General features: G+C 43.4%; 1 long non-coding RNA gene across 1 annotated transcript in view; it reads right to left on the bottom strand.

Moving 5' to 3' along the window:
• The window catches only part of Gm33251 (predicted gene, 33251), an 83,795-nt gene extending 76,864 nt beyond the window's left edge, over positions 1 to 6,931 (bottom strand). The window contains exon 1 of the long non-coding RNA NR_155348.1: positions 6,765 to 6,931. This is a non-coding gene — a long non-coding RNA (predicted gene, 33251). The remainder of the gene's footprint in view (positions 1 to 6,764) is intronic.
• Positions 6,932 to 15,422: the final 8,491 nt, after the last annotated feature.

The raw sequence follows: 15,422 nt of genomic DNA, 5'->3' as shown, positions 1-15,422 counted from the left end.
GAAGAAGGTATATCCTTTTGTTTTAGGATAAAATGTTCTGTAGATATCTGTCAGGTCCATTTGTTTCATAACTTCTGTTAGTTTCACTGTGTCCCTGTTTAGTTTCTGTTTCCACGATCTGTCCTTTGAAGAAAGTGGTGTGTTGAAGTCTCCCACTATTATTGTGTGAGGTGCAATGTATGCTTTGAGCTTTACTAAAGTGTCTCTAATGAATGTGGCTGCCCTTGCATTTGGTGCGTAGATATTCAGAATTGAGAGTTCCTCTTGGAGGATTTTACCTTTGATGAGTATGAAGTGTCCCTCCTTGTCTTTTTTGATAACTTTGGGTTGGAAGTCGATTTTATCCGATATTAAAATGGCTACTCCAGCTTGTTTCTTCAGTCCATTTGCTTGGAAAATTGTTTTCCAGCCTTTCACTCTGAGGTAGTGTCTGTCTTTTTCCCTGAGATGGGTTTCCTGTAAGCAGCAGAATGTTGGGTCCTGTTTGTGTAGCCAGTCTGTTAGTCTATGTCTTTTTATTGGGGAATTGAGTCCATTGATATTAAGAGATATTAAGGAAAAGTAATTGTTGCTTCCTTTTATTTTTGTTGTTAGAGTTGGCATTCTGTTCTTGTGGCTGTCTTCTTTTTGGTTTGTTGAATGATTACTTTCTTAGTTGTTCTAGGGCGTGATTTCCATCCTTGTATTGCTTCTTTTCTGTTTTTATCCTTTGAAGGGCTGGATTCGTGGAAAGATATTGTGTGAATTTGGTTTTGTCGTGGAATACTTTGGTTTCTCCATCTATGGTAATTGAGAGTTTGGCCAGGTATAGTAGCCTGGGCTGGCATTTGTGTTCTCTTAGTGTCTGTATAACATCTGTCCAGGCTCTTCTGGCTTTCACAGTCTCTGGTGAAAAGTCTGGTGTAATTCTGATAGGCCTTCCTTTATATGTTACTTGACCTTTCTCCCTTACTGCTTTTAATATTCTCTCTTTATTTAGTGCATTTGTTGTTCTGATTATTATGTGTCGGGAGGAATTTCTTTTCTGGTCCAGTCTATTTGGAGTTCTGTAGGCTTCTTGTATGATCATGGGCATCTCTTTTTTTATGTTTGGGAAGTTTTCTTCTATTATTTTGTTGAAGATATTAGCTGGCCCTTTAAGTTGAAAATCTTCATTCTCATCAATTCCTATTATCCGTAGGTTTGGTCTTCTCATTGTGTCCTGGATTACCTGGATGTTTTGAGTTAGGATCCTTTTGCATTTTGTATTTTCTTTGACTGTTGTTTCGATGTTCTCTATGTAATCTTCTGCACCTGAGATTCTCTCTTCCATTTCTTGTATTCTGTTGCTGATGCTCGCATCTATGGTTCCAGATCTCTTTCCTAGGGTTTCTATCTCCAGCGTTGCCTTTCTTTGGGTTTTCTTTATTGTGTCTACTTCCCCTTTTAGTTCTAGTATGGTTTTGTTCATTTCCATCACCTGTTTGGATGTGTTTTCCTGTTTTTCTTTAATGATTTCTACCTGTTTGGCTGTGTTTTCCTGCTTTTCTTTAAGGGCCTGTAACTCTTTAGCAGTGCTCTCCTGTAATTCTTTAAGTGACTTATGAAAGTCCTTCTTGATGTCCTCCATCATCATCATGAGAAATGTTTTTAAATCTGGGTCTAGATTTTCGGTTGTGTTGGGGTGCCCAGGACTAGGTGGGGTGGGAGTGCTGCGTTCTGATGATGGTGAGTGGTCTTGATTTCTGTTAGTAGGATTCTTACGTTTGCCTTTCGCCATCTGGTAATCTCTGAAGCTAGCTGTTTTAGTTGTCACTGTTAAGAGCTTGTTCTTCAGGTGACTCTGTTAGCCTCTATGAGCAGACCTGGAGGGTAGCACTCTCCTTAGTTTCAGTGGGCAGAGTATTCTCTGCAGGCAAGCTCTCTTCTTGCAAGGCAGGTACCCAGATATCTGGTGTTCGAACCAGACTCCTGGCAGAAGTTGTGTTCCACTCACTAGAGGTCTTAGGATCACGTGTGGAATCCTGTGTGGGCCCTTGCGGGTGTCAGGCGACTCAGCTGGCAAGGTAGCCCGGGGCTCGAGTGGAGTGGAAGGGGTTTGTGCCCCAGATCAGGCCCGGGTAGCCTGCTTCCCTATGTACTGCAGTCTCAAGTTCCGCGCGATTGGATTGGGGCAGGCGCTGTGTTCCACTCACCAGAGGTCTCAGGGTCCCGTGGGGAGTCCCGTGTGGGCCCTTGCGGGTGTTGGGCAAGACTCTGCTGGCATGGAAGCCCGGGGCTCGAGTCTCGAGTCGAGCGGAAGGGACTTGTGCCCCAGATCAGGCCCGGGTAGCCTGCTTCCCTATGTACCGCAGTCTCAGGTTCCGCGCGATTGGATTGAGGCAGGCGCTGTGTTCCACTCACCAGAGGTCTTAGGGTCCCATGGGGAGTCCCGTGTGGGCCCTTGCGGGTGTTGGGCAAGACTCTGCTGGCAAGGTAGCCCGGGGCTCGAGTCTCGAGTCGAGCGGAAGGCCATCTCCTACTTCTGCGAATAATTGTACCACTTGCCTTCTGCACACTCATTTTGACTTACTCATAATTTCTGTTTCCTCACAATCTCTGTCCCTCACAACCAATCTACCTGATAGTTTCACTGCCTTTGTTCACTAGGTTTCTTCTCAGAAATCCTGATTCATGCCATTTTAATCTCCATTGCTCTGCTTGAGCTAGTTATCACCTCCTAGCTTATAGATTGTCTTCAGCCAGATGTTCAGATCTGGTCTAATCATTCATGCTGAGGACAACGTTCTTTAGTGCTAACATGGAGACATATTTGCTAAACAACTGCCTTGTGATTCCTTAGCAGGTAAGAGAAGTACCAGTCGTCTAGAAGAAAGCATTCTGAAGTTTGATCTGTATATCTTAGCAAGTGCTTCAAGCTAGACTCAGGAAACTGGAATTGACTAGAAATAAATCACATAAACACTTAAAATTCAGAAAAGGTTCGAGTTTTACAGAGAAAAAACTTCAAAACTTGATTGGACATAAAAGAAATGTCAGGGGCCAGCAACATAGATGGTAACTATAGAAGATAGCCAAGTCACCTGGGAGGGAGAAAAGCTACACTAACTTTGTAATAGAGTAAAGACACTAGGAGATTAATCAAACATGCTAAATCTTTCGCTGATATTATAGATACTAATGCCATAATTCAGGAAATTTATATTTTTCTGAATTATAGCCCAGATGTATTTATGGTGTTAAAAGGCAACTAGGAGCTTATTAGGGAAAAAATGTTAGTATCCTAATTTGTTTTTTTTTTTAATTTCATTTTTTTAAATTAGGTATTTTCCTCATTTACATTTCCAATGCTATCCCAAAAGTCCCCCATACCCTGCCCCCCCCCACTCCCCTACCCACCCACTCCCACTTTTTGGCCCTGGCGTTCCCCTGTACTGGGGCATATAAAGTTTGTGTGTCCAATGGGCCTCTCTTTCCAGTGATGGCCAACTAGGCCATCTTTTGATACATATGCAGCTAGAGTCAAGAGCTCTGGGGTACTGGTTAGTTCATAATGTTGTTCCACCTATAGGGTTGCAGATCCCTTTAGATCCTTGGGTATTTTCTCTAGCTCCTCCATTGGGGGCCCTGTGATCCATCCAATAGCTGACTGTGAGCATCCACTTATGCGTTTTCTAGGCCCCGGCATAGTCTCACTAGAGACAGCTATGTCTGGGTCCTATTAGCACAATCTTGCTAGTGTATACAATGGTGTCAGCGTTTAGAGGCTGATTATGGAATGGATCCCTGGATATGGCAGTCTCTAGATGGTCCATCCTTTTGTCTCAGCTCCAAACTTTGTCTCTGTAACTCCTTCCATGGGTGTTTTGTTCCCAATTCTAAGAAGGGGCAAAGTGTCCACACTTTGGTCTTCATTCTTCTTGAGATTCATATGTTTTGCAAATGTTAGTATCCTAATTTGTTGAGCCACTATGTGACCTTGTCAGTAATCAAGTAGGCAGTCTGGTATCTTTGGTCCTCAAAATACACTTACAGTTCCCTCCCAGAAGACCAAGGGGAGCTAAATGCAAATGTCATCACTCTAAACTTCAAATCAGAACATGATAGGTTGCTCGACTTGAAAATGAAGAAGGAATAGAAACTACCAAATGGGCCGCGTGACAAAGGCAAGAGCAGAACAGCCAGTTCTCTGTAAGGAGAGAGCTAACAAGAGTCACCGCAGAGAGTCCGCTCTAGAGAGGAACCCAGCAGAACAGAATGGACACTAATTCAATTTATAGTATTACATTGATGATGCATTTACATAGTCCCTTTTCCGCCAAGGTTGTCAAGCACATTAGGCAAAGTTCTGCACAACAGAACTCAGAATACTGAGTTGGAGAGCTGCATTGTAAAATTCCTCACCTTGAAGCGTCTTTACAGAAATCCACAAAACTACAGTTGAAGGTAGGTATGAGTCAGGAGTTTCATTTGCTTTGGAGAAACATTTCCTTTCTCTCATTTTGTTCTACCAGTTCCTAAATGGGAATTTCCATCCACAGTTCTCTGTGTCCAGTGTGTCTTCTGTTCTGGCTTGAGTGTTTCTGTCTCCCCAAAATTCACACTGATACTTAATCTCCAGGATAAGAGTAACAGGAAGCAGTTGGGCCATGAGGACTCCACTATCACAGATGGCCTTAGTGTCCACATAGAAGGAGTTTTGGAAGAAAATGTATCCCTTTCCCTTCTGCTTTCTACCATGTGAAGATATGCAACAACAAGTGCCATCTTGAGAGTATTATAGAAACTCTTCCCAGCATTGGGTAACAGACTCAGGTCATGAGGTATTGAGCCAGGCTGTATTGGGCAATAGCCTCTAACCATAAAGAATTGCTTGGCTCCAGGCTGCCCAGTCTACTCCACCAGCAGAAACAACGTGCCAGGGCATCAAAACAATGCTGCTTCTATTTAAACCACAACAGAATAGTTATAACTCCCTGTTATAGCTCTGTGTGTGTGTGTGTGTGTGTGTGTGTGTGTGTGTGTGTAAACATGCCCCCCAGTCCCTCTAAATGGGCTCAACTTTCATCCCAAGGAAAGTTTAGGGCCCCTCACAGTTCCAATAAAGCAATCTCAGCCTATTGAGATCAAGTTTGTCTTCCTTTCTGTTTCATTTTCCTTGCATTGGGTACCTTATCATCTGCACCATGACTTTTTTTACTTCCCAGCCTCCAGAACTGTAAGAAATACATTTTTATTATTCATAAATTACCTAATCTAAGGTAGTTTCTAGTCACCACAGGACGAGACTAAGAAAATACTGGACAACCTGGAGGCTGAGGGCAGTGGGGAGCTCCTGGCAGTATTCACGCAGTCCATTCCTGCAGCCCCACCCTACAGATTCTTTCTGGGTGTATACCAGTCACTGAGAAAGCTCTCTGCAAACAGAAACACTTCAATCTGCTGTGAAAATAAAGTTCAATTTTATAGACGTTCTAAAAGCTGCAAATGAAATAAGGCTGGGAGGAGGAGTTGAAGGTGTGCAGTAAAGAGGCTGTGCCTTCTGTCCCTCAGTCCTCCTCAGTCTCCCTTAGCCATTCTGCTCCTGAGAATTCGCCTTTGCGCACCCCACCCCCTCCTCCCTTCCCAGCATGCTCTGAGCCTCTACTCTCCAGACTTCAGTAGCAGGAGGGCTTTGAGTTATCATGGTGCCAATTCCAGGCCCTGCTCCACATGACCTCTCAGTTCAACCATTCATCATCCTGCCCTGCCTGTCAGTGCCCCAATTCCGGATTCCCAGGAGAAAGGACTGGGACAGGGGAGGTCCTCTGATTCATAGTGCGCTCAGCACCTTCAGGAGCGGAGGACCAGTAAGTGTGAGGACTCTGAGAATGGAAGGTTAAAAAGAAAAAAATCACTTGTCAATATCCCCAATCTCCCCTCCAAATATTAGATCAATTTATATTATTAGCGTAATAACATTCCTTAATAAAAAAAAGAACAAAATACCAAGATAAACAGATATATTTTCATAGACCAGTAATCTGGCCAATTAGTTATAATTACTACGAACATTTTTTAGTACAACTTTTCAGAATTTTTTAAACCATAAGTACGTATCTGTGCACTAATATTTTAACAAGATTATTTAACAAAATTATTTCCTACACAGTACTTTAAAAACTGTATTTTTCATTAAAAGTGTGTATGAAAATGTTATGCAAAGTTCAGTGACTATAAATCAATATGACTTTAATTACTTTGTAATGTTCATGTTAACAACATTCTGTAATTTAACTAGGCAGTTCTTAATAATATTAAAGCCTTTTATATCAGTTTCTTTCTTAGAATGAAAAAAAAAAAAAACAGCAAGGCCAGATCCACCTCCCTGTACACCTCCATCTGCAAACTCCTGGAGACTTTTCCTAGCATAGGTTCTTCCAGGGGATGCTCCTGTAGGAGGCAAGAGCTGTGAGCAGCACACACTGTACAAATGTGCTTCTGAAGCGCATCTCCATGATCTATCTGATGGACAGTTTTCCTCATTTCCTGGGTATTATCATTCTCCTTAAACTACCTCAGTTTCCTCTTAACTGCCTTATTTCCCCCTTGCTTGCCATCTGTGTGGCAAGTTGGGCTAAAGTCGTCTGGGTTATAGCTCCCGTTAGACCAGCAATACCTCATCTGTGACTCCCCCTGAACACATGTTTCATCTGACAAAGCAATCTTTTCAGTCTGACCTTTTCCTTCCTTGCTGTCTCTGTAACTTGCTAAAATATTTGTACTGATCATCTGCCTTTCCTTACCGGCTGGGATGAATCCAGGAGTTCTGCTTTCTGCTCTATTTAAAGCTGTCAGACGTACCATTTCCAGGATGCGTCCAGAATGCCTACAGAATATTCATCTTTGGTCAAAATGTGCAGTCCTGGCAATCTGGTCAGTTATCCCAGGGCCTTATTTTGAGTCTGGATTTGTCATATGTGTTTTCTACTTCCTTTTATTGGTGTATATTAACAGGATCTATGTAGTATTTCAACACAAGCATACAGTGCATACTGGTCGAATCCAGCCTCCTCTTGTCCACCCAACCTCTAGCACTCAGAATTCTAAGTTCATTTCTAGTTTGAAAATCTTCCTCATGTGAGAGAAGACAGTCTTTTTTGTGTTCAATTCATTTCACCTAAGATATCCTCTGGTTCTATTTTGCTGCAGTAAGGCAGGCTGCTTTTTAAAATATTTTTATTAATTCCTTGAGAATTTCATACAATGTACTTTGATTGTATCCACACCTGTCTTCTTCCCCGAACTCCTCCTAGACCCACTCCCCGTCACCTCTATATACCTCTGGGTCTGGGATAATGCACTAGAGTGTAACGACTTGCCAAGAGTCACATCCTTAAAGGAAACAGACTCTCACGCCCAGGAGAAACCATCCATGTATTATGAGGAGCTCACCAGAGATGACCACTCAGACATAGTCTTTAGCCAATTGAAAATTTTTATTCCAACTGTCTGGGATGACACCCAAGTGTTTCAGGACTTGGATGTGCCTCCCTTCCAGTCCAGAACCACCAGGGTTTTTAAAGGCAGGAACCACATCCTGGCATCTCACTAGGCAGATAGCTGCAGGGGGCTTTGCTGAAGTAAGCAGTTTGAAACAAGTGATTTTAACAGAAGCTAAGATAAGTTAGCTAGGACATCCTGACCTTTGGTTCTTAGAATAGAGTTGAGTAATTTCCCATGGGATTCTCTATGAAGGAGATCAGATTCTGGTTAAACCTGAGGTGGCCTCAGCAAGAATACAAGATGGAGGACCCTCTGCAGTGCCTTGTCCTGTCACTGTCCTCAGTTCTCAGTTAATGATGAGGGCTCATGAATTCCTTCCCATGCTAGAGTGCCAACTGGTTTTCTCCTGTGTAGGTCTTACATAGGCAGCCACATCTGCTGGGAGTGCATGAGTTCAGAGGTCATGTCATGTCCAATGACACTTCTTCACTCTGCTCTTCCCCAATCTCTGGCTCTTAAAAATCTTTCCACCTGCTTTTCTGCAATGGCACCTGAATCCTGTGGGGAAGGTGGGATATGCACAGCCAGTTTGCAGCTGACCACTCCGCAGACACTTATTTTCTGTACTTTGATGTTGTGAGAAATATTAGAAACTAATCCGCCAACTCTCCTGCTTCTCTCAACCCGCCAACTCTCCGGCCTCACTGGGGCCACAGGGATCCCAACGGGTGCTTTCGGCTGTCTCTCATCCTACCAACCCTCCAGCAACCACCCCCTCCCAGTTCCTCTGCTACCACACAATGCCTCACACACCCCACAGTCAGCCATCACAACACCCAATTAACCGGTAGAATTAAAACTCTTAAAGCTTATAGTTAACCAATCAAATTTAAGTATCAATACAATCGCAATTTACAAGATGCCAATACAATAATTTCAGAGCCAATTGATAATGATAAAAGCTTTATCCAATTATTCTAATCTTATGATATCATAACTGTGGCTGATTCCAGCCACACTAGTTCACATCCGTCTCCATTCTCCTCCTCCTTCTCCCCTGAGGCACTCTTTGTCTCCATCACTCTTAGCTCTGCCTCCCTTTTCCCTGTCCAATCACAGGCCTCTTGTTGCCCTAATGTGATTGAACAGGGAAAAGTCCGCAACACTTTGACAAGTCGTGATGCAAAGGCAGGGAAGAGAATAGTGTGGTTGAGGGGTGTTGAGGTTTGGCCTTGCTGTCTACTGTAATGCTAAGTGCCGACCCCCAAGACCTGGAATCTGCATGTAGACCTGTGCCCCTTCTCCCAAGTTATTTCTGATTGGTAAATAAAGATGCCAACAGCCAATATCTTGGCCAAAAGGTGGGGCTTAGGTTTCTCAGGCTTGGGGTCGGAGGAGAATGATGCTGAGGAAGAAGGTGCAGGAGGAGGAAGAGAAGCCGCCAAGGGTTAGGTGAGCCATAATACCATGACCGTAGGGCTGACCAATTGGGCTTAAGAGCAGCCCAGATAAAACATAGTAAGAAATACTAGATTACAGAGCAGCGAAAGGCTGATCAGAAAGCTGTGGACTCGCAGATTTTGCCAAAGATTAAAGCTGTTCCTCAGCTCCAGGGCTACCTGCGATTTCAGTTTTCCCTGACAAGCAGGATGTATCCTCACAAACTGGCCTTCTAAATTATTAACCTAATTAAACAGCTTCATATGTTCAAAAAAAAAAAAGAAATAACTTATGGTTATCAATAGGAAAGTAGATTCTAATACCATAAAGGGTAGGTATCTGCCTAACTCTCATGCTGTTTAAGGCTTTTTGTAAATATAAAGGTTTTATGTATGTGTTATACAAGAACTAAAAGGTTAAAGACAGGGTGGAGACCCTGAGTTAAAATTAAATAATTTCTACGCGCATGGGGGGGGGGGGGGATTGAGTTGTTAAGGATGGAAAGAAGAGGGATTCAGGGAAAAGATAACTAGCATTATGGATGTTTGAAACCATATAGAAAACATATGAAAGCATATAGAAGCCTACTGTCTTATAAGCTTCTTAAATATATATGCATATATTCATGTAAAAGAGTTTCATTGGGGTTACCTTACATGTGGATTATGTTCATCCAAGAAGCCATAGTTTACCAAATAAAAATCACAGTACTGGGTGTAGAACACCTCTCCTTGAATTAATGGTCAGAGCAGTCTCTCAGATTTCAAAAACAATATAAGCTATTATCACAGCTCCTGGTTACCCACAAGAACGTGATGGTAAGACGGACTCTATTGCTATGGTCACATGACATGGAAAAATCAAGTTAGCACTGATGATGTGTATGTAGATGTGTTGGTTTTCATTTCTAATATACAATAGAGCTAGGCAAGTTTCTATAGATAATCATTGTTTGGTGGAAACTTGTTCATTTACCTATCTATATTATATATGTTCTATTTGCACATATCATAAACAAGGCATGATTCTCTTGCTCCCTTTTTGGTAAATTCATCCTTAAACAATTCTCTTAATATTGAGTAGTTTCTCAACAATGACAAATGAGAACAAGTAGGTGGCAGATTTAGACTGTCAGTTACAATATTTTAATGGTTTTTTAAAGAGGGAAAATTACATTTATAAAAGTAATTTCTGGGGCTTGAGAAATTACTCCAGAGTTAGGAGCAATGGATGTTCCTCTAGAGGGCCCAGGTTCAATTCCCAGCACCCACATGGCAGCTTACAACTGTAACTCCAGTTCCAGGGGATCCATGGTACCAGGCATATAAAGACAAAAGACCTATACGCATAAAATAAATAAATCTTTTTTTAAAAAGTAATTTTTTTCAAACATGGAGGAAGCAAACAAAACTAAAATTGCCTGTAATTATATAACATACATGTACTCAACAGAAACCACATTGTCTTTAGTGTAAGTCCAAATAATAGCTGATAAAGAACACTTCCATAAAAGCCTGCAGTGTCCTTACAGATAAAGTAGTCCCCTGCATGGAATGAGTGATGACTAACTATTGGGAAGGAAGGACAGCAGCCACCTTGGCAGTTTGTGTGTGTGTGTGTGTGTGTTATTGGGGTGTATCTTAGAGTTTCTAGTTCTGTGATGAAACACCACAACCAAAACTCAAGTAGGGGGGATGCTGTGTTTATGTGCCTTATACTTCCACATTACTGTTCATCACTGAAGAATTCATCAAAAGAACTCAAACTGGTCAGGAACTTGAGGGCAAAAACTGGTACAGAAGCCAAGGAGAGGTGCTGCTTACTGGCTTGCTCTCCATGGTTTGCTCAGCCTGTTTTATTATAGAAACCAGGACTACCAGCCCAGGGATGACACCACCATGGGCTAAGCCCTCCCCCATTGATCCCTAATTGAGAAAATGACTTTGAGATGGATCTCGTGGAGGTCTTTCCTCCAATGAGGTTCCTTTCTCTCTGATGACTCTAGCTCATGTCAAGTTGACACGAAAAACCAACCAGTACAAGGTGGGAGGGAGAACTTGGAGGAAGTACAGAGAAATTGAAGAAAGAAAGAAAGAAAGAAAGAAAGAGAGAGAGAGAGAGAGAGAGAGAGAGAGAAAGAAAAGAAAGCAAGCAAGCAAGCAAGCAAGCAAGCAAGAAAGAAAGAAAGAAAGAAAGAAAGAAAGAAAGAAAGAAAGAAAGGGACTGGAGACTTAGCACAGCTGCTAAAGTGCTTGCCTGGCATGTGTAAGGTCCTGCATTCAGTCCCCAGCACCACACTGAACCTGGACACAAGCTTATAACTCTAGGATTCAGGGTGGAGTCAAAGACCAGATTTTAAAGGTTATTCTGAACTATATAGCAAGTTTGAAGCCAGTCTGGGTTACAGGAGACCCTGTCTCTAAAATGGTAGTGGAGGGAAGAAAGAACACAGAATATAGAAAAAGTATAATAATGGTTTCGATACCAAAACCAGATCCTTTTACCAGAATCTCTCAGTATAAAGTTGAATATACATAAACAGACACATACATATATACATAAACACACACATATGCAGAGAGAGAGAGAGACAGACAGACAGACAGACAGAGACAGAGACAGACAGAGACGGAGACAGAGAGACAGACAGACAGAGAAAGGAATATTCTTTGGAATCATTCTGGAGTGATCCTAGTTAACAGAACTAACCTATGTATAGTTGAACTTGTACTTTCAAGCAACAGAAGTGATAAGGCCAAGCAGCACTAAGCCTCCTGCCATGCGGCTCCTGCCTTTGTTCTTCTCTGCCTGTCTTACTCATCACACTGCACTGTAGACCAGCTGACATCCTGTGTTAGAAACCATTACTGCCAAGGACTAGAAAGATTTCCACCCCAGGATGCTCCTAGCCTATGTAGGACATCCTTTCTGGCCTCAGATTTCTCAGGTTTCCTAGGGGAGCCCTTGAATTTCTTGATTTGCCCACTTTGGATGGCTAGTGCACTCTGGAACCCCTTACCTGCGGCGAGATGGGCTCTGACAAGGATGAATAAGGCAGCTGACCCTACAGGAGCATGGCTAGGGAAGCAGAGGCTCTTCTCAAGAGACAGAGCGATTGCTTCCAGAAGGTTACTGAGAGGACTGATATGTTCTCTCCTCTCAAAAGAACATCATAACCAAACATGGTGATCCCAGTACTTGGAAGGTAGAGGCAAGAGGATCTGGGGTTCAAACCCAGTCTTGGCCACTAGATAGAATCCCACAGTCAAAAACTCTGACCCAGAATTGATCCCGGCTGAAAGAACTGCAGGAACAAAAAAATGGAGAAGAGCCTGAGGAAAAAGAGGTCCAGTGACAGGTCCAAATTGAGATTCAGCTCAGGGGGAAGCCCCAAGGCTTAACACTATTATTGGTGCTATGGTGTGTTTACAAACAGGGGCCTATCATGACTGCTCTCCGGAAGATCCAACAAGCAGCTGAAAGAGTCAGATGCAGATATTTACACTCAACCAATCAACAGAAGCTGGTGACCCCTGTGGTTGAATTAGGGAAAAGCTGGAAGAAGCTGAGGAGGAGGGCAATCCTATAGGAAGACCAGCAGTCTCAACTAACCTGGACCCCTGGGATCTCTCAGACACTGAGTCACCAACCAGGCAGCATACACCAGCTGATATGAGGCAGCCAACAATTATACAGCAGAGAACTGCCGGGTCTAGACTCAGTCAGAGAAGATGCACCTAACCCTCAAGAGATTTGAGGCCCCAGTGAGTGAGGAGGTCTGGTGGGGTGGGGGCTGGAGGTGGGGACGTCCGCTGGGAGAAGGGGAGAGGGAGGAGGTGTGGGATATGGAACAGTTGGATGGTGGACCAGGAGAGAAATAAAGTCTGGACTTTAAAAAGAAGATTAAAATAGTAAATTTAAAAAGAAAAAGAACAAACAAGGCCGGGCGTGGTGGCGCACACCTTTAATCCCAGCACTCGGGAGGCAGAGGCAGGCAGATTTCTGAGTTCAAGGCCAGCCTGGTCTACAAAGTGAGTTCCAGGACAGCCAGGGCTATACAGAGAGACCCTGTCTCGAAAAACCAAAAAAAAAAAAAAAAAAAAACCACCAAAATAAGTAAAATCAAAATGGCATGATTGTAAACCTTTTGGGAAGAGTCTGAGAGATAACAGATGATTATAGCTTCTTGTCGCCTGAAAACCATAAAACAGGCCAAGTCCTGATTGTCAACCTCCCCAGTGGCTGTTAGGTTTGGAGGTTCCATTTAACTATTGACTCTGGAACCCATACTTCTTCTGCATTCCCAAGAATCATTAACTGTCCAGACAAACAGACTCCTCCAAGGCCAACCCATGTGCTTTCTTAGAAAGTCCAGTACAAATATTTCTTATGACATCGAGCCCCACGAGCTGGCCCAAGCAGCAGGCTTCTGTGAAACATGGAGGACATGAGAGCACTGCCTTTGTTGGACAATTCTCAAAGTCCAGCAAAGGAACTCAGCAAGAGGTGGGCAGACAAGTATTGAGTCAGGATAACCCAGGGAAATGAACAGAACAGCCTCCCTGTGGGAGGAGTTACAGCCCCAGAACAGCCTCCCTGTGGGAGGAGTTACAGCCCCAGAACAGCCTCCCTGTGGGAGGAGTTACAGCCCCAGAACAGCCTCCCTGTGGGAGGAGTTACAACCCCAGAACAGCCTCCCCGTGGGAGGAGTTACAGCCCCAGAACAGCCTCCCCGTGGGAGGAGTTACAGCCCCAGAACAGCCTCCCTGTGGGAGGAGTTACAGCCCCAGAACAGCCTCCCTGTGGGAGGAGTTACAGCCCCAGAACAGCCTCCCTGTGGGAGGAGTTACAGCCCCAGAGATGCTCCTCTGTCTTCAGAAAACACTATGCCCAATCCTGGTTTTCTTTTATATTATATTTTATGTTAGTTATTTTGCATGTAGTTTTTGAGGCAGGATATTGCTAAGGAGCCCAGGCTGTTCTTGAACTCTTTACTCTTCCTGCCTTAGCCTCCCGAATTCTGAGGTTCTAGGTATATGCTGCTATGCTTGGTCTCCATTTTCCTTCCTCTTACGCTTGTTTGCTTGCCTGCTTACTTTCTTTCTTTCCTTCAGCTTCCTCAGACCACAGGCTCTGATCTTATTTTTCCTGCATTTGTCTAATACTCTGAGTTTATAAAACAGAACTGTGTTTAAGGACATCCCAACTATTTCTATGCAACCCCTTAAAGCAGAACGTTATTCTGGTCCACCTAACACTGTTGACTGTAAGTTCTATGCAAGTAAGGGCTCTGTTTGATATAATTTTATACAGAGTCTTTCCTCCCTCTCCAAGCTTTTAATCAAATGTGATGGTAAACATTTGTTAAATGGATTTTGTATATAATCCATTTTGTCCAATCACTTGGACATAACAACTATGCCTAGACTTAAAAAGGCTCAGAATACTTTCTATCACTAAGAAATGCTGATGAACCCTTTCTGTTACTTTTCACACCATATTTAGTTCACATCAAACAATATTTTACAGAGTGGTCGACTCAGTATATCACATTGTTCTGGGCACCAACATCAGCTCTATAAAACTATCACGTCTGAAAGGACAGGAGTCCCTTAAGAAAAGTTAGTCTGCTACAGAAATAGAGTAGGCAAAGTTTAAGCACTGTTTGCTGATGAGATGTGGGGGTGCCTCTGACAGCGTCAAGCCAGCTTCCCACGTGAGGAGTCTGCAGCAGCTCTGTGTGTCTACACCCAGCATCTCCCTGCCGTGGTGGCTGTTGCTGTTTTAAGATAATCAGGGTGACTCAGAAGGGCTACTTTTCTCTTCACCATCACGTTCTCCAGAGCAAGGCATGCAGGGTGACGCTCTTTGAAAAGTCCCAGTAAATAGGGGCTATTGATATGGAGCATCTAAATTACTCAGGAGCTGTTTACAGACCACGTATGCATCCACTGGACGTCACTGAACATTTGGACAATTAGCAGCATGGTCTATATTTATCCATCACCACCTCCACTTACTTGCTCTTCCGTTTTCTGACAATTTAAGAGTTTTTTTCCCCCCAATGTGGTAAGTGTAACATGGTTTGTGTGCTTACAAGTCACCCTGAGAAAGGCTTGGGGCTACACTGGAATCTTGAACACCCAGTTTAGTCTCTGACTGGCCAAGAGAGATTTTTCTATTGGCTTAAACTCATGTCTGAGCAGTTTCTCTGGTGAATACCCTACCCTGTTTCTGGAGGTTCCAAGGAGATCCCCAGAGACCTGACTTGGAGACACAGGGGGTCTCATAGCTTCTCAGAGCTGGGAAGAGGGCAATGGTCAAGGAACTTCTAGGGGGTCTCAGCCTGAGATTTGGTCCTCAGGATTCCCTTTGATCGGTTGCAGCCTAACATTTCAGAGCAACCAGACACCTTCACCCCACATAGAAACAAATTAGGTCTGTCAACTCCAAGGTAAGTCTGATAAGATGCCTTCGATTTGAACACATAGAAAAGGTTTGACTAGGTTGCTGATCCA

The sequence above is a fragment of the Mus musculus genome, chromosome 15, assembly GCF_000001635.26.
Source record: "Mus musculus strain C57BL/6J chromosome 15, GRCm38.p6 C57BL/6J".
Classification (NCBI taxonomy): Eukaryota; Metazoa; Chordata; class Mammalia; order Rodentia; family Muridae; genus Mus; species Mus musculus.
This window is presented reverse-complemented; position numbering and strand designations above follow the sequence as displayed.